This window comes from Macrobrachium nipponense, chromosome 7, assembly GCF_015104395.2.
Source record: "Macrobrachium nipponense isolate FS-2020 chromosome 7, ASM1510439v2, whole genome shotgun sequence".
NCBI lineage: Eukaryota > Metazoa > Arthropoda > Malacostraca > Decapoda > Palaemonidae > Macrobrachium > Macrobrachium nipponense.
This window is the reverse complement of record NC_061109.1, coordinates 1,082,136-1,105,054: the sequence shown is the minus strand read 5'-3', so window position 1 is coordinate 1,105,054 and position 22,919 is coordinate 1,082,136.

Below are 22,919 nucleotides of genomic sequence, written 5' to 3'. Positions count from 1 at the left end.
TTGCCTCTTTTTATTTAGTTTGTCAATTTATTATTATTTATTTCTTTAGTTATTTAGTTATCTTTATTGGCTCGTTTTTATTTTATTAATTCCTCAATTTATTTATTAAATAATTAATTTTTTATTTATTTATTTATTTATACATTTCTATTTATTCATTTATTTTTATTTATATTTTTTCTATTTTTCTTATTTATCTCTTTATTAATTTCATTTTTTATTTATTTATTTATTTTATATATTTTTATTTATTTAATTTCATTCATTTATTTAATTTTTTTATTTATTTATCCATTTATCTATTTATTTATGCATTTATTTATATTTATTTATTTATCTTTTATTTTTCTTTATACATTTATTCATCATGGTACGTTCAGTTGTTGCTGGCATTTAACCCACCATACCGCAGAGATTTTGATGAACGTCGAAACTTAAATCTTCCATAGGACTTCATTGAAGACTCCGATAAGAGACGAAATGTGTTGGAACTGCTTTTGGAGTCAGGCAACTTAATTACTTAATAGAATCTCTATTCAGTTGATGCTTACAAGACGACACTAATACGTAAAGCATCATTGGCTATCTGGGATTAATTGCAAAACAAGTGAAGATGTCTGAAACATAATAAATCTGTAATTGCATAATGTAATCGGTTGTGGATTTGCGAATGCATTATTATTATTTTTTTCTAAGCTTCCAATTTCCTGTTCTAAATAATGTAGACAATTATTATTAGTATCCCGAACTCTTAGTGTCATTTCTTATCACCATGTAACTCAATTCTTCGTTGTACATTCATATCGGTGTAAAGGTCCTTCAAATATTCCCTACTTGATGTTTGTGTAATGATTTTTTTCCTCTGGTGGCATCAGCCATATACAGGGTGTAGGTGTAACTTCGAAGGGCTTGAGTCAGATTATAACTACGTAGAAGTGAGCAGATGTTATGCAAATGCCTTTTTCTAAGAACAATGATGTAACGGTCTGACTGTCAGTTTTGAGTTCACAAAGCAGAACTGACGTCATCCAGAAAATTGATTATTGTCTTTAAAATATGGTGTTGTATGTTATGTATATGAGAGAGAGAGAGAGAGAGAGAGAGAGAGAGAGAGAGAGAGAGAGAGAGTGACGATCGCATTCACTCACGACCTAGGGGAGACAAGAATAGTTTAGGCTCTATCTTGCATAGACACTGTTTTGGTATTTGCTCTGTCGCTACACATGAGACGACTCAACCTTCAGCGACCCTCATTCATTACCGGGCCAATGAATAGACCAAGTGTCGTCTTCTGATGCGGTTTCAGGATCCATCTTCGAGATCAAAAGATTCAGTGAAATATCTCATGTTTCGCCAAAATGTGAAATTCTCCCTATTCATTGACTGGCGAGATTCGAGGCTGCGTTGCATTTCCCCTCCGCCTCCGCCTCTGCCACAGGTTCAGGTTCAGGTCAGCGGTTCCTCCTTTGGCAGAAGAAGAGAAAGTGACTGACGGTCGTCCTCGGAAATTGGTAACCAGAATACAAAATAAGCAATTCATATCACGGGACAATTCTCTCTCTCTCTCTCTCTCTCTCTCTCTCTCTCTCTCTCTTTCTCTCTCTCTCTCTTGTGACCTTGTTCTATGGCTTACAGATAAAAGAGAAAAAAATAAGCAAGGAACCTCGGGTCTTTAAAAGTCCCTTGGAATAACTGGAGACACGATATATGTATATATATATATATATATATATATATATATATATATATATATATATATATATATATCTATAATATATATATATATATATATTATATATGTATATATATATATATATATATCGGTAGGATTGTTTCACCTTCTTACAAAAGTAGGAGCGATTCTCGAGTTAGCCCCCTTTTCACTGCCGAGTTCTTCTCACTGAGGGATGCAATAGCAAATACATCGAGACCGTTTGAGACTCTGATGTTCCGATCTTATTTGTTTTCCTTGTTGCAGTTTCTCTCTTTTATCCGTCGAAATGGATTTCGATTGTTATCAAACTATCCTATATAATGCTTTCTTTTCCTTCTTCGGATCACGATGGGAGTCAAAACTATTCTTTCCACTTGCGGATTCGACTCTTCCTTGATTGTTTGAGAAAAATGATAACTTAAGGATTCACTCGAAATTACTATTATAGCAATGGTAATCTCGCTCATCATTCTTGATCAACAAAAATCAATCATTTACTTAGTTTTCATGACTCAGAAAGCATTTCATGTCTACGTTGGTGGTGTCTGGTAAATAAACTTAAAAGGTATTTTCCGCACCTTATAATATCAGGTTCCAGATAAGTTACTAGAATGTTTCCGCTTACCTCATTCTCATGTGGTTTGATTAAGTGTAAAGGGTACATAATTAACGACAAGAATAACTCATGAATGTAATTTTCTGGTTAACTATATAGGCCATACAGAGAAAAAGACATTGATTATAGAATATTTGATAAGACAACGTTATAATGAATAAAAAAGTAGACGAAACCGGTATATCGAATTGAATATTTTGTGCTCATCTTCTTACAAAAAGTATGAAAGTTTTCACTGGTAATTAACATGAAAGCAAGGAGGAAACAAGAGGCAAAATATAAAAAAAACCCTATTGCTTGTTAATAAAAGAGCTAAAGATAAATAATTCATGAGAGGGGTAACAGATAGGAAAACAAAGTTGCTAAATTTGTAATATAAATAACACGTTTGTTGAAGACCTTTCATAACTAACGGTATAGGAATTTACTTAGGATTTCTTCGACAACGAATGACGAGAAATATTTGATCCTACGCCGATAGACTAAACATTTTCTGTCTGGAAATACCGTCAATTGAAACTCAAAATTCACCAAACTGACATTAGTATTTAAAAAAATACGTTTGTCTTTCTTCCAGGTGGAAGCAATTGGTGAATACCAGAGAAAGCTGAAATGAAAAGTTCTCGAAAGGAGCGTCTCCAGCAGAAGGCTGCTGTTGCTGCTGCTGCTGCTGCTGCTGCTGCTGCTGTTGCTGCTGCTGCTGCTGCTGCTGCTGCTGCTGCTGCTGCTGCTGCTGCTGCTGCTGTTGCTGCTGCTGCTGCTGCTGCTGTTGCTGCTGCTGCTGCTGCTGCTGCTATTGCTGCTGCTACTGCTGTTCAAGAGTCACGAGGCTGAAGTGGGATCATCTCCTAAACTGTAGAGGAAAATAAGATTCTGCAAAAGAATAAGCGTGGGGCTTTAACAGTAAGTGATAACGAAGGTGAATAGAGCTGAAATTGTTGAATTGATATTACGTTTATGCTTTCCTTACTGCATATTCGACAGAGGGACTTTTCAATGTCAATGACCACCGAAATCGCTCATTTCCTTTGTTACTATCTGCATATTATGTCATTTCGGACGACTGTCAACTTCAAGAATAAAAACAATTTCCCGCAAAGTCTTAATCTCCGGAGGAACTTTGCTCTGATGCTAGAAAGGCAGAAACAAGAGAGAGAGAGAGAGAGAGAGAGAGAGATTATATCAATGAGCAACGTTTTTAAATTAATTGCAAGTGCGAGTCACATATTTTCTACAAATTAGAAAGCAAAATCGTCTCTAGTCTTGGTCTCTAGGCACTGATCTTAAAGAGAGGCAGATATAGAAAAGTCTTGAATATTTCCATAGCAAAGCCTTGATGAGTCTACAACTTCAATTGGATTCTTATCCTCGATCCAGATAGAGAAACAGGAACAATTCATGATCGCGGTTCTTTTTAGATTCAGAAGATTATTATTTTCCTTTCGAATACTAATTCAATTACTATCTTTAAAGCCTTCGTTCACCATCTATTCATATATTAGTTTTTGTAGCTCGCTTGCCATTTATTTGAATTTCTTTGTTATGATTGATTTTGTAAATTGTATCTGGGATCACTAAAATTTCCCTGAAAAGGGTGGTTCAGTTATCGCAGAGTGAATTTGGAATTCCGCATGATTTCATTCTAATTCCACAGAATAACTAGAAAGAGTTCCGTTAGAAAAATCTAAGACCCCAGGGACGAGGTCTCTTCTCATTCCTATCTCTCTCTCTCTCTCTCTCTCTCTCTCTCTCTCTCTCTCTCTCTCTCTCTCTCTCTCTCTCTCTCTCTGTCCCCCATTTCTCCTACCATTAAATAATAATAATAATAATAATAATATAATAATAATAATAATAATAATAATAATAATAATAATAATAATAATAATAATAATTCCAAATTGATAAGGGGAACCGTACAGATTCCCGAAAGCTATCTTTTCTGTTTTAAACTTAAATATATGTACATTTACATAACTGTGGATTTGTTTCTCCAATAATAATATAATAATAATAATAATAATAATAATAATAATAATAATAATAATAATAATAATAACGATTTCCACTGGCATATCCCATATCCTTCTTATTTCTATTTTCAGATCTTGATACTTATCCATTTTTTCCTTCTCTTTCTCTTCAACTCTGGTGTCCCATGGTATTGCGACATCAATGAGTGATACTTTCTTCTTGACTTTGTCAATCAACGTCACGTCTGGTCTATTTGCACGTATCACCCTATCTGTTCTGATACCATAGTCCCAGAGGATCTTTGCCTGATAGTTTTCACAGTTTGATCAAACAGGTGGTGCCCGTATTCGAGTCTCGAACGAAATTTGATGATTCAAGAATTTCCTTTGGATGTTAAGCCTTATAGGTTTGTTCAGCTTCGATATTTGTCCATCTTCAATATATCAATAATAATAATAATAATCAGTTTAAAACAATCTCTTGAATATATCAATAATAATAATAATTAACAGTTTAAAACAATCTGCATATGTAAACAACAACCATTAATCATTAATTAATTTCCAATGCATTTCTCTCTCTCTCTCTCTCTCTCTCTCTCTCTCTCTCTCTCTCTCTCTCTCTCTCTCTCTGTAGAATTCATATCCTCTGGCAATAAATTCACCGGAAACATCGCTTTCTAAACTTTAATTTAAACTCCGCCATCGAGTCCTGCTCTAAAGCACAAAGGATTCAGAAATTTCTTGCCCCACTCTACCCACAAACATAAATAATATACTTGACAAATTCATAGCTGGTATACATAGATGTGTATAATTTCTCATCCAGGATTCATATCAGTAAACCCGAGAATAATGCTAAATATTGCACATCAAACGTGTATGCATGATATTTTGTGAAGTTATTGTTATCGTTCACAAGTAAATCAAGTTTTAGAAACATCAAATTCTCGCTGGATAAATGAGAATATATAGCTAACGTTTATGAGAAACAACCAGTCTCCATTCTGACCTAAAATAGTACAGAAATCCTCTCCAGAGAGAGTTCATAACGGTCATTTATTAAGGCGAAAAAAAAATGGTCAAGGTTATTCTGAAATTGTAATGTTCAGTTTTATGTAATGGGTCCTGGAATAAGGCAGATTTTTGCATGATAGGTTTCCTAATGAACCAGATTTCACTAATTAAAGACTTCAATAGCCTTTCAGTCATTGTGCGAAAGGATCTAGTTGTGGACTACGATATTCGAACGAGTATGAAGAATTCAACAGATAAAATGTAATTAAGAAATTTCCTGGTAAAATAAGTTCGTCATTAGTACATTACTACCCTGATATTATTTTCCTTGCATTTTAATACGTTTTTGTTTTTATCTATTAATTAATTAATGCGTTTCTTTTTAATAAGTGAGATCTCTTCTTTCTGTAACTCCGAGTATTTCTGTTGAGCAGACTTTCTTTTTATTGAGCAAACATGTCAAGAAATAACGGAAAAATGGTGGAAAAGTTCGTTTTCGTATCTCTCTTCTTCTTACTTCTATGCTGTTTTTTCTTTTATCTGGCAAACTCCTTATCTTGAGGACGTTCTATTAATCATACTGAAGCCTCTCTCTCTCTCTCTCTCTCTCTCTCTCTCTCTCTCTCTCTCTCAAAACAGAACTCGAGTAACTTCGTCGTATTGCATTTTCACGATAAGTTAGTCGTGTGTGTGCTATGATATCCAGAGAAGATAGAAAAAGCAAAGAACGAGAGCAAGAGAAAGCAAGACAATTCAACGTAGCAAGACTTCCTCGCACAGAGAAAGGATAAAATTGCAAGACGGAGATTGGGAAGCGATTTAGATATGACTTTCAATTATTTTCTAGAAGTTTCCTGACCTCTTCGACTTGAATTTCCTTTTTTTTATTATCGGTATAGGAGTATGATAAAATCCTTCGAACTCAATTCTATGATCATTAAGTAATCTAATATATTTTTTCTAAATCTTTTTAATGTAAGCTCCTTCCTATATTAAAGCAATTCAAATATATACCAAAATCAACAGTTACGTAAAAAATCAGTGCAGTTTCCCAGATCTATGTACTCTTTTATTTTTAACAGAGGTAATTACATTCATGATAAATATTGAAGTCCTAAGCGCAGACATTCATGAACGTATGGGAAATTCATCCCCCAATGAAGAAGAAGCTAAGTATTGGGATTACAGACTGGTATGTCAAATAGATGGTTTGTGCTTGTAGTAAGAACGAGAGGAAAACAAAACGTTAACAAGGTTTTTGTAGGGTATAGTATATTCACTTTTGTCCTCTATGGTGGGTTCGTGTGGAAGCTATAAGTTTACTTCTTGAGATTTCTTTATATTTAGTAAAGCGTCAATAAAATTATCTCGGCATCAGTCAGGCAAAGGCTGGTTAAAAATTTGCAATCATTCTATTTTTATCTTTGGTAGTGATTCACTTGCAATGATAAGGAAATACGCTCTAAAAGGAATGGCATCTTCATTATAGGCATGATGTTATGCATTTGTTGTAAATGAATTAAGCATATACAATTCATGATACTGGCGCACTTTTATAAAGAACAGGACCAGCGTTGTTCAACTGACGCCCAAGTTTGTTCATAATGATTCAACTTGCTATTAGTTTTTCTTTCATGTCGCATTTCATTTAAATGGATTAACTTCTTAAAGATCTTATATCGTAATGCAAATTCATCTGTTATTGATAGAAATTATCTTTTCTTTTCATTATTATTATAGTTTCGGATAACAATAAGAATTTCTTGTGTAAACCTGAACACACTTCAGAGCTTAGTCCTTAACCCTCATGTACAGAGAGAGAGAGAGAGAGAGAGAGAGAGAGAGAGAGAGAGAGAGAGAGAGAGAGCCAATGGTTTCAAGAAAAAAAAAAACATCAAGTTTCGTTACTTTTATTTTTTGTGGTATCGGTATTAATTTGGTTCAGTCATTTGTAAATACCATTCTGTCCGTCTCTCTACGCTTGCTAGTGTGTGTGTGTGTGTGTGTGTGTGTTTGCTTAGCAAACACGTACCTGTCGCCGCAAGTTACCTAGAATCTTGAGGTATCATGTTTATCGTACAAGTGAAAAGTACACTGCTTATGACAGAAACACTCGGGAGAGGCGACAACAGTATACCGCCAGACTATCACATTAGGCTCAGACTTAAAATCCGAGGAACCTCCGGGATTCCAAGTGTCAGGAATTTTGTGAGAATAAAAAAAAAATCAGCGGCAGGATGATTTCAGTAAGGTGAGCAATGTCTCAAGGGAATCTCGTAGTCAGGACAAATATTATAGGCTATTTGAGTTGAAGTTTGTTTAAAGAAAAATTTCACTGAACTTCCAAAATTTGGAAATTCGCATTAAAATCAATAAAGCTTTTGGCTAATTTTGGGAAAGGAAATATATGATTGGTGTTTTAAAGTCCTTGAAATATAATATACTTTTATTTCAAAAACTCAAACCCCAATTGCAACTTTATTTAATTATTTTAACGGCTCTAACAAGGCTTACATACGCTCGTTGTATACATATGACAAGTCATACTCACCATGTCTACGTACACATAAAGATGGAGCTTCGTGTTGCAAGTGAAAATTATAAAGTATTTATGGAAGGCTCAACTATCAGCAGAAGAATAACAAGAAAAAGTAGACTTAAATAAGTCAATTAATAAGTCACAGCGGCCATACACATAATCTTTAAAACGACATAATAAAAAAAATAACACTATACCATCAAGACCGCATACTAAGTCTAGTGGTTAGCCAGAGAGGTGAATTAATTAATCTTGCGGCGAACTGAAATAAAGCTCCAAAAGGAGCTTCCTTCCTGCCCGAAATTGTCAAATGTTCTCGGTATGACAAAAATAACAACGATTGACTATCACAAGTTGCGGAAAGATGACCAACAAAATCGAATGAAAGAAACGAAGGAGGATCTCTTCAGACGACTTTGATCTCAGGATGTCCCAGGCGATGGAAGATATAAGGGACCCTCCTAAGTGGGAGAGGGAAGAGGGTTGGCGGTGATACTCAGGTTGACTGCTCTTATATCTACTAGAAGAGCAAATGCAGGAGTTGACAATGAGATCAAGAGTTTCGTTGTCGTTAGTGCTTCCAAGAAATCCCCTGAATAACTGTAAAGGATTAGAGTCGTGGCAAGATCATCCAACGGTTTTTAAGGATTCTAAAATCCAACTTGTATTTTCTAAACACCACATTGTGGGATTATCAGCATTAAAATGAGCAAGTGAACGAAAACTAGCCGAGTTTGGAAAACCAAAGATATCTAACTTGAGGAAATACCTTCGTTTCACTGAGCTCACTTTTAGATTTTTGTGTAACGGGTGAACTCAAATGTATAGACAAATCAGTAAGGACTACAGCAGTATCTAGATGCCTACTAATACACCGGCAAGGTGAACTCATGGGTCATTTGGGTATCGGCGCATTGAGTTTAAAAATGTTTTTTATCAACTAGTTGTCACTTAAGGCAGGAATCCAACACTAATATTATTTTGATGTTAAAACTATGTTAGATGTGAGCAAAACGATTGCCAAGTTATTCCATTTCTTCTCCTCTTTTGTCGTAAGAGAGTAAATGCCACAACTATGTATGTATGTATGTATGTATGTATGCATGTATGCATGTATGTATGTATGTATCTACGTACATGCATACATTAAAACCCATATCTGGCTTGTAGATGACCTTCAACTTAATATATATATATATATATATATATATATATATATATATATATATATATATATGTATGTATGTATGATGTATGTATATATATATATATATATATATATATATATAATCTGAGTTAACGTGACACAATGTATAGCCAGATCCAAATAGTCCTGAAAAAATCTCGTTGAGTTCTACAAGAACAAAACCTTTCAACGTGACCAAGAACTTTCTGGCGAGGGTTACAGCAGAACCTATATGTGAAAAGAGGGTTGAGAAAATTAAGGTTCTTCTCATTGCCCTTTACAATCAGCAACACTTGTATGAAAGTGAAGTTTGATCACTCGGCCAAAGGGAAGATACTGCTGTACCGTACACCACTGCAGCCACCACTTTTCTATGCCGACGACTCCTAAACCACCTTCTCTCTCTCTCTCTCTCTCTCTCTCTCTCTCTCTCTCTCTCTCTCTCTCTCTCTGAATGAACAGTCAACCTGCTCCAATAGGTAAGTGAGCACACGATGTCTCCTCGGATGGACTAACTAGTCTTTGAGACATCCTAATCCTTGTAACTCCTTATGACTCTCTCTCTCTCTCTCTCTCTCTCTCTCTCTCTCTCACACACACCAAACACACTTATAATCGTTTAAGCAGCAGACTTAAAGCATGTTCCCGCACAAAAAGTCCGAAATACGTAACAGAGTAAATCCACACTGGAATTTGATCCATGTGAAATCCGGGAAGGATGAGTATGCCTAGAGATCTGTTTTGCCAGCGAAGTAGTCCTGGTTTTTTACCTTTACTTTATGTTTTCGCTATTTTCGAAAGCAAGCGTTGAAAGTCTGTCATTTTGTTCACTGCTGTGTTCTTGTTAAAACACACTTTCACTTACAAACCACTACAAAGTACATAATCGACTTGCCATTCGACTGTCAAGAAATAGACGAATTGTCAAGTCAAGCGCTTACAATTGTGGCTAAATCAAAGCAGACGCATTAATCTCTTCATATTTCCCTTGTGTATAAGTTATTCCTGAGGTCTGCAGAATTCGAGATTAAGTGATATTTATGGCGTCATATTTTCAGGAATTAAAAGGTCACGCGTGTGAAAGTAACAAACCTTCAGTATTGAATGTGTGCGTGCGTGTGTATAACTGTTACGGGAATAACAATGTTGTATACAATATAAACTGAGCTACATGGAAACTGGAAGAACGTAATGCAAGATCTTTCTACCTTCACTATTCTCATCGATGAATGATTCCATGAAATATCTGTTCATTTGCCCGTCATACCAAGTACCTCATTGAGTTAAAGGTTTTGAATGAACGTCAGAGGTAGTCGTATTTTCATTCATAGATTTCATAACACAGTATCACTTCACTGTCATCATTATATTCTGTATATTGGTCTTGGAATTAAATGCATTCAGAATTGCAGAGCAATTTGTAACCCGATCATATCCTAGTAAACATTACGGTCACCATCCAGCAGATAGCAGCGCACCGCCGCCTTGTTGATGGAACAGGGTCTATGTTGTTTGAGGTTGAATCAAGGAACAATCTCTGCTGTATGTAAAATAGGTCTTGCTGTATGTAAAATAGGTCTACATTGAGAACTGGGTCTGTGTGAGTAAATTAAACATGAGCTGCTTCTGTTTCTGGAGTCTTGTGGGATGTATGACTGTTGTACTCGTATGTATCTTTTAATCATAAATTTCAACATTTTTGACTTATCTTTCATTTTTTCATTGTATCATATTTAACGCAGGTGATTTTAAAAATAGTCTGAAAATACCTTTCTATCTTTAATTGATGACGGAATAGTGTGTTTGTGTAAATGGGGGGAATTCTTCCCCCATTATTCATAAGGTAAGCGTGACACGAAACGGGAGGCAAACCACACACAACATTACACACAGCCTCTCTCTCTCTCTCTCTCTCGGCAATCCCTCTCTCTCTCTCTCTCCACCTTTTCCTCTCCATTCTAACAGGTAATGAAAATGAGAGAGTTGCGTCATAACACTAACGTTTATTAACAACTAATAAATAAATCAATCAATCAAGTAATCCAGTCTTACAGACTAACTCAAAAACAGTACAATGTCTAGTCACCCAAAAAAGTCTACACCCCTCTGGGAATTCTTTGTCCCCCGGCATTCCAGATCCGTCTGTTTCAAAGATACAGAACACATCCCGGTAAGTACACACACAAGATTGACAGACAGAGGTTTAAATATTGGATACCATCACAAAAATGTCAAACAGATAATAAGCCACTCTTTGGCTAAAGCACTTCAACACTTACCCAAACAACCGGACACTAAAACACTGTTAATAAAAAACTCCCCCGGCGAACGCCACGGCATCTTTGCCTGTGACTTGAAGCCCTCTCAAAATCCCCCCATAGGCTTGGGTATGACACTTTTAACAGAAAGAGGCGCACACGCACATACGAACACACAGTTCGCTAGCGCCTCACGGTTCTAGCTGCATCCAGTTTCACAAAGGCACTTTGAGAAGAGTTCATAAACTGTCGTGCATTGACTTGTTGAACTAAGCATTTTTATCTCACGCCATCCCCAGAAACTCATTGTCAGCTACTCTCAGGTCACCGCTCCTGCACTGTTCTCCACATTCCATAGGTCACAGGGAACACCCGGACAATATATTATTAATCAAAAACCCTAGGCCTTACAGATGCTCGGCCACCTTATATGCTAGCCCCCGCCTAGCAAAATTGCTTATAACACAAAACACTGGCTGGCTTAAAATAAAATATAAGTAAAACTGCACGTCTCTGGCATTATAAAATAAAGACTGTTACTCTTATATCTCCCAATAACACAAGACGCATTTTCTCTCATATTTTCTGCATTAGGATTCTTGAATATCCCTCTTTGCTTGTCTGCAAGTAGCTGCACAGACAGTAGACTGTAGCTAACTGTAGGAAGACGGAATGCCTCCCTCATTGTAGAAGACTTCTCACGGCTTCTGTAGATCCCCAAAAAACACGCTGTAGAATTCTCTCGCGATCACCATCATGGAAATACTTGTAATCACCCTGGGCAACACGACAGCAACCTCTCTGCACGCGGCTGGTGGACATCTTGCTGGCGTCGGGAAACGACTTTTTCTTTTGGTGTGTTAGTATGTCAGTCAAGTCTTTGGTCAATCTAAGAAAATTAACCCAGACATACTACTTCTATCAAACAATGATCTCAAAAAGTCAGAAATACTAACTAAACGTCTCCCAATTAACTCCATTAATATGACTACCAAATCATAAGTCATTATCACAACTCCCAAAGAAAAAGAAACATCAAGTTCTCCAACTCAATTCTCCAAACTCACACATCAGCACACACACAACTCAGAAATCACAGCAACTCCACGGAATTCTGCACTCACATTTCAAACTCGAATGTGCTCACAAAAAAAAGAAAAAAGAAAAAATCGTAATGAACTCAAAGAAGGAAAAAAAAAGAATCTCGTAACACACCCAGACCCAAAAATGTTCTCTCAAGCTCTGATATCTGAACAACCCACAAAATCAGTAAAAATCTCCAACTTTTAACAGCAAAAACCCCTTTACTGCTCATACAATTAATCACAATGAGACTTAATGTCAAACACCCTTTACTTAAGTAACAACCCTCGAAAAATCACATCTCCCGGTAAAATCAAATCTCCCGTCCAAAAAAGAAATGCTACTTAAGCTCAATCCCCAAATTATATCTCTCAAGGAAAAGGAAGAAAAATAATAAAAAGATAATCACAAGTAGATTTCCCCCATCACAAAATACATAATACATGTATAATATGCATAACTCCAGCGTTTTTCCCCAAGAAATGCTCCATGTAAAGTTATGGAATTTGCCAGAAAGCAAACTCTCACACATCCGCTTTCGTGAAATGCTATTGTCAACATTTCCAGATATTGCGAAAATTCTGATCTATCACCATCAGAGGAAAAAAGTCAGCACACGGCTCATCACATCGCTTGTCAGCAGAAAAATCGCCTGCGGACGTATGCTCTAACAGCAGCATAAGAATTGTCTAGTCAGACACATAAGTTTGGAAACTCATGATTCTCTAGAAAAAAAGGTCTAACTGACACATTTCACAGAATTAACTCCAGGATATGACTAATGTGTTCAAAGATTTGTCTCAAAGACTCATTCTCTCAACATGGCTTTGCCCCAAATTATATTTCTCCAAGAATAATACACTTGTGAACATAAAAAATGCACACATCTCCAAATGACTCTTAATGCAGTAATGCCACTCGCCTCTAAATAGTCACGAAATCAAAGAGAAAGAACTACAGAAATCTCCTCTTTGCTCAAAAAAACTCCATAACCACACAAAAAATGTCACCCGCCAAAGATTAATTCCAACTGCATTATGAGACACCATATTAATAATAACACCACTCCGGTTATAAAAATATTTCCTCCATTTGGTTAATAACCAACCCCATATTATTCTCTCTTATTTCTATAATAGCCATATGTTAATAAAAAGAACACCACTCCAAGAATAGAGAATAATCACCTCTAATTCGGCAAATACAAAATATTTGCCTCTATTTCCCCAATAACTCCATGTGGAACAAAACAAGGCTCCAAAAATATATCTCCAAAAAATGTGCTCTCAAGGCAACTAACTCACACACTCACAAATATTGCCCCATAATCTCCTCAAAAATGTGTCTCCATTTGCAACAAAGATGGCTGCAAAATAATTGAACTAAACATAGCTCATATCACATTGGCAAATATCAAAAATGGCCAAAAATATATCTCCCATATATTATATCTCAAATATAACTCCAAAATAATATATCTCAATTATAACTCCAATTCTCCAGAGAATAACTCAATGTTATTGTCAAAAACTATAAAAACTCTCTCCGTTTAGCATAACTGCTAAAAAAAAGGGTAAAAACTCGGCAAATAAAACTGTCTAGAAAATTCTAGAAAAAATCACCAATGTGCCACAACTCATTATAACAGAACTCCAAAATCACAGTGTCTAAGCAAAGACTTCTCCATATGCACTACGACATAAGTCACTAGAAAACTTAACCAAGTTTCCTATCTCTCACAAAGTTGTCACAAATACAACGAAGGTATTGTGCAAGAAAACTCACAATTTCTGGAACACAAATATCCAGAGAAAAAATGTAGTGCCATTACATATGCATTCAAAACATGCAAGAAAAATTCTCCCATATATTTCTCTATAGCATCAAATAGCTAAAACACGAACACGTTCCCGAACAATGACTCTAAGTCATGAACTGAGATAATATTCACCACTAACTGGAAGAAAAAAGAACAAATAAACTCAAATTCACCCATGGTAAAAAAAACTTGTGTCAGCTATGGCTAATTTCCAAAAAAGGAGAAAAGAAAAATCAATGGCCTTGTTCACTATCTCCCGTAACTCACTAGATGTCAAGCAATTATCTGCTGAACTCATAAAAAAAAAGAGAAAACAAAAAAAAAAAAATAATGTGTTGTTAGTTCCTCCCAAATTCAAAAAAAATTTCACCTCCCTTGATAGCATTAAAACGCCCACGTATTAGTATATAAAAAATCAGTATCAGAAATATCATTATCACAAAATCACCAAAAAAAAAAAAAATTGCTATCATCAAAATCATCAGTATCAGTACAAAAAATATCACCAATGTTAATGCTTGTCCACTCTCCAAAAATTCAGCAAAAGTTCAGCAAGATTCAACATAATTCACCAAGATTCAATCAGATTCATCAAGATTCAGCAAAACTCATCCCCGTGAATCACTGAAATATTCTCCAAAGTTACAAAAACTCAACAAATAACTAAGACAAGACTTCTCCCATTAATTCATTGTAATAATTCTCCATGAATAATTATATGTAATAATTATCAACTATTCTCCCACGAAATATCTCAAATCTCTCGTAAAACAAGTCTCCCGTAATGATAATTATACTTAAACAAACCTCCCGTGACACATCTCAAGTATAATAATTATTAATAATAATAATAACTCTCCACAGCAATAATTCTCTTGCAAAAATCTCAAGTAAGGGTGAAATTCAAATAGCATACAACAGTATTGCTGAATCCTATGACATACAATTTCTCCAGCATACACCATGACATAACACCATTGCCACACAACACAGATACAACACCAATCATCGGCATTTCAAAGTAATTTCTCCAACACAATAAAAAAAATAATCTGTGTCTCCCCCTTATATTTGTGTCTTTCAAGGCACAAAGAAACATATAACACATCCCGTGCATGTTAACTACTTATCCCCGCATTTTCGGAAAAGAAAAATCTCTTTTTATTTCCTTTTCTCTTCGTCCAAGAGAGAAAAAAAAAATCTCTTTTCTAAAAAAAAGACTCTACGGGCGTTTCACTTCATCAACTAATCAATCAGCTGATATCTTAGCATCCATGGTCAAGGCCAAACCCATCCCCAACACAAAGAAAAAAAAGGAAAAGGGGGAGTTCACCCACACTGAGAAAAAAAAAAATTTTCTCCCCCCGTGAGAACAACCCCTCAGTCAAGCGACAGAACAGCCCGAGGCATACACAGTAGTACCCCCATCTCCCCTTGAACAGTGTCTGAGGACCCTTTCCCAAGGTATACACTAGTGCCCATCCCTGCACTATCTCTCGAGGGAGGCCAGTGGTACCCTCCATGCAACTATCCCCCGAGGGATGCCAGTACCCTCGCAATGCAACGCGCCTCTCTGCAGAAATGTGCTGAGCCCGTAAAATTGTGGCCGCTGTGTCTCTAAGCCAGATATGCTTATCTAAGCACAGTTCACATGCATAAAAAAATACACCCCTATGTTTTAAACAAAGACGAATGCATACGTCTATTATAAACACGTGCAAATAAAGAAAACACGTCACTATGGGGCAAAGACAAGAAAAATTGTTGACCTCTTGAGCCAATCCCATAACCCTGAAATATTTCAACAAAACCCACTCCTTCAAAACAATAGTTTTAACACTCACCACTCCATAATGGGAAAAAAAAGAACTCGAAATTCTCGTAAAACACGTAAATCACGTCGGCACAATACAAACGCGATCGGCGAGATGACACCTAGCAACACTCACTTACAAACGAGACTGAGTTACTTGTCTCACGGCTCACGCCCTGAAGAATCTCGGTACGAGCAAATTTGATGACCCTAATAGAAATTTCTTTCCTCAACCCCCCATCCCACGGACGGATATTTTCTCTACCCCTTTTCACTTAGCAACTGAGATCCAACAATTTAACAATTTTCCACAATCCCACAAAGCTTTGTCGTTCGAAAACTATCGCTAAGCCATAACCCCTAACTGGTCACCCATCTCTACATTGGCGTTCCTAGGCATAGAAAAGAAAGAAAACTTTTATAAGCCCTCTTAACCGCTTGCCAACACTGTAAATGGGGGAATTCTTCCCCCATTATTCATAAGGTAAGCGTGACACGAAACAGGAGGCAAACCACACACAACATTACACACACAGCCTCTCTCTCTCTCTCTCTCTCGGCAATCCCTCTCTCTCTCTCTCTCTCCACCTTTTCCTCTCCATTCTAACAGGTAATGAAAATGAGAGAGTTGCGTCATAACACTAACGTTTATTAACAACTAATAAATAAATCAATCAATCAAGTAATCCAGTCTTACAGACTAACTCAAAAACAGTACAATGTCTAGTCACCCAAAAAAGTCTACACCCCTCTGGGAATTCTTTGTCCCCCGGCATTCCAGATCCGTCTGTTTCAAAGATACAGAACACATCCCGGTAAGTACACACACAAGATTGACAGACAGAGGTTTAAATATTGGATACCATCACAAAAATGTCAAACAGATAATAAGCAACTCTTTGGCTAAAGCACTTCAACACTTACCCAAACAACCGGACACTAAAACACTGTTAATAAAAAAACTCCCCCGGCGAACGCCACGGCATCTTTGCCTGTGACTTGAAGCCCTCTCAAAATCCCCCCATAGGCTTGGGTATGACACTTTTAACAGAAAGAGGCGCACACGTACATACGAACACACAGTTCGCTAGCGCCTCACGGTTCTAGCTGCATCCAGTTTCACAAAGGCACTTTGAGAAGAGTTCATAAACTGTCGTGCATTGACTTGTTGAACTAAGCATTTTTATCTCACGCCATCCCCAGAAACTCATTGTCAGCTACTCTCAGGTCGCCGCTCCTGCTCTGTTCTCCACATTCCATAGGTCACAGGGAACACACGGACAATATATTATTAATCAAAAACCCTAGGCCTTACATTTGGTCTCGTTATGAATGAATCCTCTTGAGGTTAATGTTAAAAAAAGTATGGTTACTCATTCGTTATATTGACTCTCTCTCTCTCTCTCTCTCTCTCTCTCTCTCTCTCTCTCTCTCTCTCTCTCAGAGAATTTTAGGTTGAAAGATCATTCAATTCAAAATTTAGTTATAAAATAAAGAACACAATAAAAAATTTTCCTGTATTACTCTATCTTCTTCTATTTATTCCCGTTGGAGATCATGGATTTTCTGGAATGTTTATGATATTTATTTTAAATTCAGTTCATAACATTAGCATTAGATCAATATATGATTTCAGATCGCACTTGGACTAACTCAGGCAGCTTAACTGTAAATGTTTTAGACCATCTTCATTACGTCGAAAGGTCTCGTAGAGACTCCTTCGTTTATTTTTCATTCGTGGCATATATCTTTATATATATATTATATATATATATATATATATATATATATATATATATATATATATATATATCACATATATATTCTTCTTCTTAAAGGGGTTAAGAAATTGGTATGGAAAAGACAGAAATCTAGGGAAAGGATTTCGTGCCATATTTAGTAACATACTTCCTGTACATTTCATGATAAATATTCCAATGAAATGTTTTATTCTAATAATATGCGGTTATTGACAGCATTTGCGGATGCTGCGTTCCAAATCTACATGCACATTCGTCAGAACCTGAAATAATTATTTCAAGGCGATATTCTTTTTATATATAATCTAAGGAAAATATCATCTACAGCTATCAGAAAACTTAGGTATTATGTTGTGACCAGCTGAATGTACAGCGTCGATAGTATTACTGCCCCATGCTTCAAGTTTTCTTTTTCTGGAAAATATATTTTAAAGTAACGATTAGCGGTTTCCTTAAAAAAAAGTAACTATGATTTAGACCTCAACCAGTTTTCCTGTCTAGTTACCTTTCAAGAATCTTCATTTCCACAAGGATATTCCATGAAATCAATTAGTACTAGCACCAAATGAAGTAACGCTAGGTAATCGATCATTGTTTGCATCATCACAATCGACAGTCTTTGAAGTTAATACATTGTCTCACAATCACTTATTACAAACATTGTTCCTCTTAGCAATATCAGTACTGATGCCTGATTAGAGGCAGCATGCCCCTTTTTCTTTGTTTTTCTGCCTTATATCGTTCTTTAATTATGTAACTGTTTGTTTGTTGGGTAACCTTTATTGTCATTAGTTTGCATTTCCTCTCCATTTAGTATTTTTAATATACAAGAGCTTCATAATTTTTGCAAGACCTGAGGACATTTAATAGATATGACATTACCACTTTCGTTCTCAAGAGTTCTTCATCTTCTTCTTCATTTATTGTTCCTAAAGTCATCGGTGCTTTCTGTATTAGAGGAATCAGTTCTTAGTCTGAGAAATCGATTTCGAGCACCCGGATTCTCATCGTCTCATATTCAGTTATACATAAGGAATTTGTGCTTGTATGATGGACTTAAAGCTAATAACCACAGCAGCTCTTCGTAAAAGTTCCATTTCATTGGCATGAGCCATCGGAATCGATAATCAATTATATTTATTCAATTATCACCAGGTGGTGCACAACAATAATGTTCTCTGGCGACAAAAATAGTATTATCATTAGTAGCTGATATTTTAAATCCTTTGAAATGTTTAATTTCAGTATATCCTACATCGCAAAATATATTCACTGGGGCTTTCCTAGATTTTAAGGGCAAATTTTATCACCATTCACTGTAGGCACTTCGTCGCAGCTGAAAAAAAAATGACAGTCCATTTGCGCTGTCAGTTCGAGTGTTATTAATCAAGCTGTCAGTGAGCTGTTTATCACTTCATTTATTTACGAACTAGATAAGCAGCTTATTATTGATAATTTTGTTAGGAATTTCGCGTTCAATCGTGTACGTGCATATAACCAGCCCTTCCCTTATATAGATACTTGATTTTTCTCCAGACATCATAACGAGAGAGAGAGAGAGAGAGAGAGAGAGAGAGAGAGAGAGAGAGAGCTTTGGCATTAATCCATAAAAGCTCCCTCGGAATACCGGCAGCGGTTACCCAGAAGAGTCCAAATTTCCTCTTATTGCTGATTCTTTTCCATTGTCACTTGGCGGTGTCTCTTTACTCTTGATTCTTCCTGATGACTACCATTCGGCGATTCTGGAGGTATTCTGGTCCGTGGGAGTCGGAGGCCCTTGTGTCTGGACTTAGAAAATGGCAAAAGGTATTTTCGACCAATATTCTTCCTCAGTACATTAGGGATCCTTACTGATGTTTCCCGAGATTAAGTTTGTTTTTCGGTTTTAAATCTCTCTCTCTCTCTCTCTCTCTCTCCTCTCTCTCTCTCTCTCTCTCTCTTCTCTCTCTCTCTCTCTCTCTCTCTCTCTCTCTCTTTTCATACAGAAGCATCTCACTTATAAGATTGGCTGAAGAAGGGATCAGCTCTTCAGATCATTTATTGATCACCTAATATCAGATTCTGTGGATAAACTTCTAGTAGCTAAAACTAAAAAAACCTTTGCAAGCAGATTTGCAGGAAGTCTTCTGAAAAGTTTATACTCGCTCAGAGGACATGAATGCATTTAAGACAACTTAACTTGAGAAATAATTTACGGGAGATGCTTAACGTTTGCCATGTTGAGTCTCTACTAACTTGCTAATTTTTATATCATAGAGAGAGAGAGAGAGAGAGAGAGAGAGAGAGAGAGAGAGAGAGAGAGAGAGAGAGAGAGAAATGCGTATTTCAATAAAGTATAGGAAGATCGGAACTGCAGCACTTCCTTTTATATCAACCTGTGTGAAAACAAAAATTGAAAAATACATTTATTTAAATCAAATGGAGATGCTACAATGATATAAAGCTCTTCGGCTCTTTGTTTTCTGTTTTTTTTTTTATGTCGTCTTCCTGCAAGGACTTTGCAGCTTTCTATATATTATATATATATATATATATATATATATATATATATATATATATATATATATATATATATATATATATATATATGTATAATTATAAAGCTGCAATGTCCTTGTAGGAAGACGACATAAAAAAAAAAAACAGAAAACAAAGAGCCGAGGGGCTTCTTTATATCATTGTAGCATCTCAATTTGATTTAAATGAATATATTTTTCATTTTTTGTTTTCACAGAGGTTGATATAAAAGGAAGTGCTGCAGTTCCGATCTTTCTATACTTTATTGAAATACGCATTTCTCTCTCTCTGTCTCTCTCTCTCTCTCTCTCTCTTTCTAATATGCATATTGTGGCGGGATTACAAGCTCAAAAAACAAGCTGCAGTATCCCCTCCACATATACCTAATCAATCCAGCTGCCAAACTCACCCTATCACACTTTCCTCCTTACACTACAGCATACACGCAGGATAATTGACCAATACCTACACAAAAACAAAAAAAAATCACAACAGCACAGGCAGCACAACTCTAACCAAACAACACTAACTTAACAACAACCAAAACTCAAATCAATAAGACACAAAACCCAACTGACTTCCAGTGCCTTCAATATACTGCTCCCGACATTACTGACTGTCACCAGCTCTCACCAAAGACTGACTAGAGACTAAAAAGACTCACTCAAAACACAGAACTCTGATCTCTAACAGCACCAGCAGACAACCCAGAACCCACCAACAGCCAATTCAGTCATTAACCATCCAACCACCAATTACTCTCTCTCTCTCACAGACTTTGTCAAATGGAACTCCATAACTCCTCCATAATATATATATATATATATATATATATATATATATATATATATATATATATATATATATATATATATATATATATATATATATATATATATATATATATATATATATATATATGTGTGTGTGTGAATTTTTCACATCACAGTGATTTAATATACACAGACGTTAAGGTACAAAAATCGTTTAATATCCAATTCGCTCTCCCTCGGAAATATTACTGAAATTGAACTATAACTGATATAAGTGGTTCGTCATCTGGTAGAATTGAATTGTCAAACAGCGAGTCCCAACGAGGTTCAGTGGATCCCACCTGGTGACAAACAACTTATTTATAAATATTCCCTAAGGTATTATTTCCGTGGTCGAGCGAATTGGATCTTAAAAGACATTTGTAGCTTAATATTTTTGTACAAGGATAGCCCCATTCATAAGAAAGAACGATGATCATTGCCACAAACTTACTTTAACCGCTTTATACACATTCATTTATTCCAACTTTGGCTTTCTTAGAAATACCAAGATCTTTGCATTCTTTTGCTCACATATCCTATATGGCTCCCTCTCGTGGGAACCTTTCCCTCACTTTCGATCTGTGCTGTATAGACGGAATTTTGTCTTTTAATTTTCATGTTCTTATGTAATGTAAACTATCTAAATATGTGCATTTTTGTTTCCTTTGTTTACATAATTACTAACACACTTATCTGTGTGAGCTTTCGTTGACTTTTTTTACCTGGGTTTTTGAAATACAAGCTAAGTTAGGAAGTGACGTATATAGTGGCTTTCGGCTTACTGTGATTATAGCTCCTGTTAGAAGCAATGCTCCATATATTCAACCAGTGTTCTTAATCGATCTTATTCGTGTTGCTGATAAATAATGTGGTAATATCTATTCAGCAAAATGAACCCAATTTCATATTGGTTATGAAACATCGGAAGTACATCTAATCGACGGTGGCTCATGTCAGTTTTGGAATAAAAAGGAAAAAATTTATTGTACGTAAGAGACAACTCTATTTAGACATTTAAAGTATCATTGTTAGGGACCTTTAGTGTGTTTGATAAGCAGTTAATGTCAGTTGTACTACCCGAGAATGTGCAAAGAAGGTTTAGCACTCAGGCAGTATGATATATCTAAAATATTATTCACATTACCAGAACAGGGTGGGTTTAAACAATGAATACGTGTTAAACAAGTGGCTCTTACGAACCAGTTATCAGAATAGTTTTAATATGAAAAGAAAAAAATTTGTGCATATATGTATGGACCAGGAAAAAACTGACATCTGATTAAGAGGCAATTTGCAGGTTTTTGAAAATGCACCTCATGGTATAAAAGTCTAGTTGTTGGGATCATTAAAAGCTCTTACGTTGGAAGTAAGAGACAATTATTATGTCATGGAAAAGTAGTGTATTGTAAATGTGGTTCCCACACACGAATGTGCTCTGTCTCCAACGACGTTTAACATCTATGAATGAAACAATGCGATACAGGTTATGTGACGTAGGTGCAAAGTTGTCCAATGAGAAAATAAAGCATGAATATGGAGAGTCTAAAAGGTCATCAGCTGATACAGTACTGATTGCAGAAAAATGGCAAACGAGTTGAGAAAGCAGAATGCCACGGGAGCAAGAGCAACGCTACAAAGATTAACTAAAACCAGAAAGATTGAGCAATTAACGTTAGTTAATTTATGGAGGGATTTGGGACTAAATGTAAGAGATAATAGCAGGACGTGAGGAAAGGTGAGTCACAGGTAGGTAGGAAGGCGAGTGCAAAAGAGACTTTTAATGCCTTCAGATGCCGAATTGTTAAGGGACGA